Raw genomic sequence first — 9,084 nt, 5'->3', positions numbered from 1 at the left:
GGGGGAGAGGACACCCATGCAGCTCCCTCTAATTAAGTAGATCCACACCCATTACATAACTATTGCCATACTCGGACAGACCAAAGGACCATCAAGACCAGCATCCTGTTTCCAACAGTGGCCAATCCAGGTCACAAGTACCTGGCAGAAACCTAATCAATAGCAACATTCCATGTAGAAGCCCAAAGAGTAGCAACATTCCATTCAGAATCTCAAATAGTAGCATAAGTACATAAGTATTGCCATACTTGGAAAGACCAAAGGTCCATCCAGCCCAGCATCCTGTTTCCAACAGTGGCCAATCCAGGTCACAAGTACCTGGCAGAAACCTAATCAATAGCAAATTCCATGTAGAAGCCCAAAGAGTAGCAACATTCCATTCAGATACTCAAATAGTAGCAACATTCCATGTAGAACCCCAAAGAGTAGCAAGATTCCATTCAGAATCTCAAATAGTAGCATAAGTACATAATTATTGCCATACTGGGAAAGACCAAAGGTCCATCCAGCCCAGCATCCTGTTTCCAACAGTGGCCAATCCAGGTCACAAGTACAATGCATTTTATATTGCTTCTCCTAGAAATAAGCAGTGGATTTTCCCCAAGCCCATTTTAACAATGGCCTATGGACTTTTCCTTTAGAAAGCCCTCCAAACCTTTTTTAAATCCCGCTAAGCTAACTGCTTTTACTACATTCTCCAGCAACGAATTCCAGAGTTTAATTACACATTGAGTGAAGAAAAACTTTCCTGATTCGTTTTAAATTTACTACTTTGTAGCTTCATTGCATGCCCCCTAGTCCTAGTATTTTTGTAAAGAGTAAACAAGTAATTCATGTCTATCCATTCCACTCCACTCATTCTCTGCCCCTGACACACCCTGTCCAAAAAAAAAAAATTATGCACTTACCCCAAATTCTATATATGATGCCTTAATTTGTGTGTACTAATTTGGCCACATGGCCAAACTACACGCACAACTTCATTGATTAACAAGCCAATCAGCGCCGATAATTGGTTCTTAACAACCAATTGGTGGCACTAATTGGCTTTAATTAGAAATTACGCCCACAACTTTCTAGGTGTACTCTACAACATGAAGTACATAAATTCTAATGCATGCAATCAAAAGGGGGTGTGGCCATGGGTCTTTCAAAAAAAAACAAAAAAAAACAACTATGTGCACTATTATGAATTCACCTGATCTGCACCTAACTTAAGTACAGCTATATATATATATAGGCCTGGTTTTAGGTGGTCTAAATGGGTGTGCCTAAATTTTAGTCGCAAGAACAGCATGTGAGCCTAGTCTATAAACTATTCCTAACTTTAGGCATAGTTTTAGAATCACGCTAACCGTGTGATTTTTCGGTACCGATTTTTAAGGCGCCATTTATAGAATTTGGCCCTTAGCACACCCAGATGGCAAAACTAATGCAGCTTAGGAAAAAGGTACCTTCTATCATCATTTATCAGCTCACGATGATGTGGATACTTCTGCTAAATATTCCACTTGAAATCATTGACACCAAAACTGCTTGTAGCTCTTTAGAGGTAGACAATTCCCAGTTCTAATTATTATTTGGTACATTTGTATCCCACATTTTCCCACCTATTTGCAGGCTCAATGTGGCTTACATAGTACCGTAAACGGCGTCAGCCGATTCCGGTATGAACTAATGCAATTACAAGGTGATATTGTGGTAGAGACAGTGGCGTTCCTAGGGTGGCTGACACCTGGGGCGGATCGCCGATGCGTCCCCCCTCGGGTGCAGCACCCCCCTGGCAAAAGGCCCTCCCCCCGGTGAAAGGACAACCCCCTGGGTGCATTTTTACCTGCTGGGGTGGAGGGTGCCGCGCGCCTGTCTGCTTCGCTCGTTCCATGCTTCCTCTGCCCCAGAATAGGAAGTAACCTGTTCCGGGCAGAGGGAGCACGGAACGAGTGGAGCAGACAGGCACGCGGCACCCCCCAGCGGCGTGCACCCGGGGCGGACCGCCCCCCTTGGTACGCCACTGGGTAGAGAGAGGTACATTTGTGTTAAATACAATTGGGGGAACATTAGAGAGGGTAAGAGTTAGGATGTGTCCATTACGGTCTTTGGTTTCATTATGTCGCAGGTATCCAGGTTTTTTTGTTAGGTCGGTGGGATATGCTTTTCTGAACAGGTCTGTTTTTAGTGCTTTCCGGAAGTTTAGGTGGCCGACCGTAGTTTTTATTACTTTTGGTAGTGCGTTCCATAGGTGTGCGCTTAGGTAGGAAAAGCTGGATGCATAAGTGGATTTGTATTTGAGTCCTTTGCTGCTTGGGTAGTGGAGGTTTAGGTATGATGGTGCTGATTTCCTAGTGTTTCTGGCTGGCAGGTCGATGAGGTCCGTCATGTATCCCGGTGCCTCGCCATAAATAATTTTATGAACTGTCGTGCAGACTTTGAAAGCGATACGTTCTTTAATTGGAAGCCAGTGCAATCCATCTAATGGGAAACGCTCATTCCTCTAATAATCATCCAAGAGTAGAACTGCTAGTGACAACCCACCTCCATGTCATCACCATAAGATAAAAAGGATATTCAACATAACTTCCATCCTAATTCATTCTGCAGATAAATAACATTTTAATATCTACATTCTGTTGTATCCAATAATTGCTATTTCAAAGTGGATTGCAGCACATAAAATGAATACAAGAAATTAAAAAAACGATATAAAACCTTAAATTAATCAAAATGTTAAAACTACAAAGTATGAAGATGCATGCATCTTCTGCGCTTACAATATTACAGTGCATATTAAATTATTGCCAACACAGATTTATCCGAGATACTGTAAGGACGTGAAAAGGGTGAAGAAAAGGAAGAGTCCTAAAAAGGTCCCATATACACCACTCATACCTTTACTCACAGAAATATGTATACCATATGTCTTTGTGTCTTAATATTGCCCTTTAAGCTTCCCATTGTCTCCTTCCAATGTTTCAATGTTTGTGTTCCATTGTTATATTCCTCAACGATACTTCGATTGTCTCGCATAACTCTGCACAATGTAATCCATAACCAAGTTGTAACAAATTGTATTTCCACTGTTCATATCATATTGTAAGCCACACTGAGCCCGCAAAAAGGTGGGAAAATGTGGGATACAAATGTAATAAATAAATAATACACCACCGAGATCAGTTACACAAAGCAGTTTTGACATTAGAGAAAGGAAAGGGCTTAGGAACTATGGATTTTAGACCTGTACCCGAGTCACTGATAGCTCCAGGCTGTGGGTTCTAGATCAAGAGAGCCCACTGCTGATCAGTTCAAGAGCATAGGGAAGGAAAAAAAAATAAAAAGAAACCACCCAATGGTGCCCGTTTAGTTTCACAGAGGGAAGGGGCCTTAAAAACCAGATTGCGTTGGATATCAGATAGAAAATCAGCACTAGGTTGATATCCTATAACAGTTAAACCATGCGAAAAACATAACTAAAAAGATGTTTCATTCAATGTGGAAACTAAAAAGAATTAAACCATTTTTTCCAAGGACTGTCTTCCGCAATCTGGTACAATCATTAGTACTCAGTCATCTGGACTCACTCTACGCTGGCTGCAAAGAGCAAATACTTAAAAAAAACTCCAGACAGTCCAGAACACGGCAGCCAGACTAATATTCGGCAAATCAAAATACGAAAGCGCGAAACGCCGAGAAAAACTACACTGGCTCCCACTTAAAGAACGCATCACGTTCAAACTTTGTACCCTAGTCCATAAAATCATCCATGGTGACGCCCCAGCCTACATGTCAGACCTGATAGAACTACCACCCAGGAACGCAATAAAATCTTCTCGTACATTCCTCAATCTTCATCCTCCCAAGTGTAACGGTCTGAAATACAAATTAATGCACGCATCTACCTTTTCCTATACGAGCACGCAGCTATGGAACGCGTTGCCACGTAACCTGAAAACGGTCCATGAATTGACCAATTTCCGTAAACTATTGAAAACTTCTCTTCGACAAGATACATCACAAAGATCAACATGTGTAACTGTACAATCTTTAATATATCCAGAAATGTCTTATAATGTCTTTTGCTTTAACACAATCATGTATTTCACCACCATGCAACCCAAAACCCTCTGTTGAACCAAATATATATTCTCTTCTATTTCCAGTATCCATGACGAATTGTAAGCCACATTGAGCCTGCAAAGAGGTGGGATAATGTGGGATACAAATGCAATAAATAAAATAAATAAAATATCAGTGTTGGAAGATAAAAAAAGGTACCTTTTTATTCGACTATTTAAATTGAGGTAACACAGAAATTAAGGGGGTCTTTTAGTAGCAATTAGATTTTGGGTGGACCCTGTGTATACAGTACTGTTTCTGATACTACAAAATAAGCCTTTGAATGCCCTTGGTAATGGATTTCTAAGTAGTCTGCCCAACAGCTGCCCTGCATCAACATAACCACATACACATTTAATGGAAAAATTGATATTTTTAAATATGATTACATTATCCCATGTCTACTACAACGGCAAACTTCTCAACACACATGGCAGGATCCTGCAATATAATTACATAGGAAAAATGTATTCAAATTTTGGTAGCACCTCAATAATAGCAATACAAAATCCCTTCACTGCCAGGTACTTTGTGAAGTAACACTAAGCTCCTTAACACCAATTCTGAACACGTTTACCAACAACTGTACTTTTATAAAGGCAGAGGTGAATATACATAGCAGCAATACACATTCCATTGGAAAAGTCAGACGTCAGACTCATACCACGCAAACTACATGCCAGCAGAATCTCTCACCTCAGTCACATGCAGAACACATACCAACCCTCATCAATTACCGAATAGAGGTCCAAAAATTAAAAACTGTCCTCTCATCAGCCCTTCTCTACCCCCCAATCCATCCCCATAACCTGGCATCAGCCCTACCCTTCCCTTCTTTTTTCCCCTCCATCCATCCTCATAGCCCAGCATCAGCTCTACCCTTCTCCACCATCTATCCCTGCAGCTAGGCATCAGCTCTACCCTAACTGCCCCACCTCTCCCTGTAGCCTAGCCCTGTTCTACCCTCTATCTACCCCCCCATACTCTAGCATCTACCCTGCTCTTCCCAATCTCCCTCTCCCTCCACCATGAACCAAACCAGTATTAAATATAAACATTTTAATTTTTAATGTCTTGGGTGCTGCAGAACCACCCCCACCCAACAAAAAACATACAACCTTTTTTAAAATTATTATTTTAATCTTGGCACTGAGCCCATCCCTGCCCAGAAACCCCCAACATACCTTCCCTTCCCTCCCCCCCCCCCTTGAAGGGAAGACAAAGGGAGGGGGGCTGGAGAGACGAGGGAAAAGGAGGAGGCCGCACCCTGGGAGACCAGGCATTTAATGGGATAAGGATGGTGGGTCCAGCTGGGGGCACAAATCAAGGACCCAACCGAACAAGGCAAGGACCATTTCTGCCAAGCTACTCAGGGCGGCTAACGCCGGGTCTCTTGCTCTTACCTCGAACGGGATAAACCAGAGCGGCAGCGCACTCACACTGCTTCCCCTCGCTATGTTTCTCTTTCTCTCACCTTTCATCCACCTGCCATGCAGCACGAGATCCCTCCCGTTGCACCTCGCTGGGTCCGCGCTAATAAACAACCAAGGCAGAGGCGCGGGACCGCTGCTCTCTGCCTGCCGCTACTGTTTCCTGTGCCGATCCTGCCTCTTCTGAGGTAAACTTCCGGGCCGGCACAGCAAACAGTAGCGGCAGGCAGAGAGCCGTGGTCCCGCGCCTCTGCCTTGGTTGTTTATTAGCGCGGACCCGGCGAGGTGCAATGGGAGGGATCTCGTGCTGCATGGCAGGTGGATGAAAAGGGTCACAAAAGACTGGGTGGGCCTGTGCCCACCTGTAGCTACGCCCCAGCATGTTATCTGCCATAGGACCCATGGGAAAATGAGCCCTGTGGCAGTTAACATACAAGATCCCATAAAATACAAAACCAGTTTGCAATGTGAATAACTGAATTAACACTATAAATGCCACTGAGTTCAAAGAAGATCCTTTACCTCACAGGGGCAGGGCCGGTCTTAGCAAGTGCGGGGCCCTAAGCAGACCAATTTGATGGGGTCCCATCCTAGCCCCGCCCCACCCTAGCTCCAGGGACAGCCACCCCTCCCTCTGAGCTTCAGGGCGGCCACCCCTCCCCCCCAGGGCCCCCCCAGCTCCAGGGCTCCCCCCTCCCTCCCAGCTCCAAGGCCTCCCTGCTTCCCACCCAGCTTCAAGGCCCCCTGCCTCCCACCCAGCTCCACGACCCCCTGCCTCTCACCCAGCTCCAAGGCCTCCCTGCTTCCCATCCAGCTTCAAGGCCCCTCACCCCCCCCCCCCCCCCGAATTTTAAAAGTTTACCTCGTCGACGTCGGGTTACAGCGGCCGGCAGGTAGCAGCAGCAGTGACTGCTGCCTGCTACCTGCCGTGCTGTAACCCGACGTCGACGAGGTAAACTTTTAAAATTCAGAGGGAGGGGAGGGTAACTGGAGCTCAGGCGGTCGGGGAGAGTTCAGGCGCACCGTGCAGGGCCCCTTGAGCGCGAGGCCCTATGCGGTTGCCTCAGTCGTCTCGCCCTAAGACCGGCCCTGCACAGGGGTGGGCTACCATGGTCCTCAAGAGTCACAACCTAGTCAGGTTTTCAAGATTTTGGCAATGAAAATGCATGAAATTGACTTGCATAAAATAGAAGCACTACATGCAAATCGATCTCATGCATATTCATTGTGGAAATCTTGAAAACTTGATCGGATTGTGCCTGTCCCTGCTCTAATAGAATTCCAACCCCCCTCCCCCTCCCCCCCCCAAACACACACCTTGAAGCTGATTGGAAGGAAACTTATAGCAACCTTAGGTGTACCTTATCAAAACATTCCTGTCAAGAACCTAAAACAGAATTTCTTTTGCAGAGCGAAGACTCACCCTCTCCTCTTAAACAAAAAAGGGAGGGGGCACTTGAGTCTTGCTTATGTTAGTACTGAGATCCACAAACATATCATCACAATTGTTTAAAAAAATAAAGCATTATAAAGGAATATTTTATTCAAGGGACTTGTTTCACAGTTAATCAAAAGAAAGAAATGTGTGGATGCTCACTTTGAGATGACTAATTACTGACAGGAAAATAGGAAGTATTAAAATGTGTGAATTCCATCCTATTGCTAGATCTTGATATGCTGTCTTCACAAAAAAAAAAAAAAAAAGCTTAGTCCTTTGCTTATAAAATAAGAAATCATGTGTGTGTGCTGTCTGCAGCAGCCAAAGTAATGCATTCACTTTTATAATATATTTACTCTCTCTCTCTCTCTCTATATATATATATATTTTTTTTTTTTGTTACATTTGTACCCTGTGCTTTCCCACTCATGGCAGGCTCAATGTGGCTTACATGGGGCAATGGAGGGTTAAGTGACTTGCCCAGAGTCACAAGGACTGCCTGTGCCTGAAGTGGGAATTGAACTCAGTTCCTCAGGACCAAAGTCCACCACCCTAACCACTAGGCCACTCCTCCACTCCATTCTGACACAAATGAAATGGGTGCTAGCAAGGTTTTCCTCAAGTGTGTATGTTTGAGAGAGTGTGTGACAGAGAGAGTGAGACTGGGTGCGAGTGTGTGTGTGTTTGTGAGAGACAGAGTGTCTGTGTGTGAGACAGAGAGTCTGTGTGTGTGAGACAGAGAGATAGTGTGATAGACAGTGAGTGAGTGTGAGCCCCCCCACCCCTACCCCTCTCGCAGGGCCCCCCTCCCCACCCCTCTGGTCTCAGGACCCCCTCCCCACCTCCCTCTCCCTGGCTCCCCCTCCAGCCACCCATGTTCAGCGACCCTCCTCTCTCCCCTGCCCCCTCCAGCCACCCATGTCCAGACCCTCCTCTCCCCCTCCCCCCTCCAGCCACCCATGTCCAGTGACCCTGCCCTACCCCCCCCCCCCCCTGCATCAAACCCCATCGCCACCCGCAGCTGCCACTGATAACGCTGTCCGGCTGCTGCTGCTTCTCCTGGTGAGCAGCAGCGGCCGCTACAAAAAGAAAAGAAGCGATAAATGTTTTTAAACCCAGCCCAAATCATCGCAAATGCCCGAGTCTTAAAACGCAGTCTCTGCAGCCGCTCCTCCTCTCACCTGTCACGTCACTGCGCTCCTCCGGGGTCTTACTCCAGGGGCAGTGACGTGGAGGCGAGAGAAGGAGCGGCTGCAGAGACTGCGTTTTAAGACTCGGGCATTTGTGATGATTTGGGCTGGGTTTAAAAACATTTATCGCTTCTTTTCTTTTTGTAGCAGCCGCTGCTGCTCACCAGGAGAAGCAGTAGCAGCCGGACAGCGTTATCAGTGGCAGCTGCGGGTGGCGATGGGGTTGATGTGCTTCGGGGGGGTGTTTGATGTGCTGGGAGGGGGGCTTGGGTGATGCGCCAAGGTGGGGGGGGGTTTGTGGTGCTGCACTTGTAGTTTTTTTGATGCGCCGCTCCCTGCCACTTGCTCCGAAGTGGCAGGGAGCGGCGCACTGACAGCGTGTTTCCCTACTCCTCCCCCTGCCTGGGAATCAGTTGTTAGTGACGTCATCCTGGCTACGGAGCCTAGCTCAGCAACTCCAGGAGCCACGGACACAGGCAGTCCCGCATTAGAACGTTGGTGGTGAGAATTATTATATAGGATATACACACGATTTTTGAATAGCTCCGAAGTTCAACTGAATCAACAGGTGCCTGTGATCTAAACTAATCCTTAGAGCTTGTTAACCTAAACAGCACTAACGGTGCCCTTGTCCTGCATAAATTGTGTAGGGTACCACTCCTAACTGTTTTTAATCTGAAAAGAACAAAAAATTAAGTTTAATGAAAGGGGAGGAGGGGAGATTTCCTAAACAAATTCTTACTGAATTATTTATTAAATGGTTGTGGGAAAAAAACATTTGTTTCCTCCCCCTCCCAACCCATATCAACATACTGAACCCTTTCAATAAACTGTACGTTTTTCTCTGCACCTTGTTCTGGAAGTGGTAATTTAGCTATTATGACGACACATAGTTAAATGTTTCTAGGACTGAAGA

This window comes from Microcaecilia unicolor, unplaced genomic scaffold, assembly GCF_901765095.1.
Source record: "Microcaecilia unicolor unplaced genomic scaffold, aMicUni1.1, whole genome shotgun sequence".
NCBI lineage: Eukaryota > Metazoa > Chordata > Amphibia > Gymnophiona > Siphonopidae > Microcaecilia > Microcaecilia unicolor.
Note: the sequence above shows the minus strand (reverse complement) of the source record.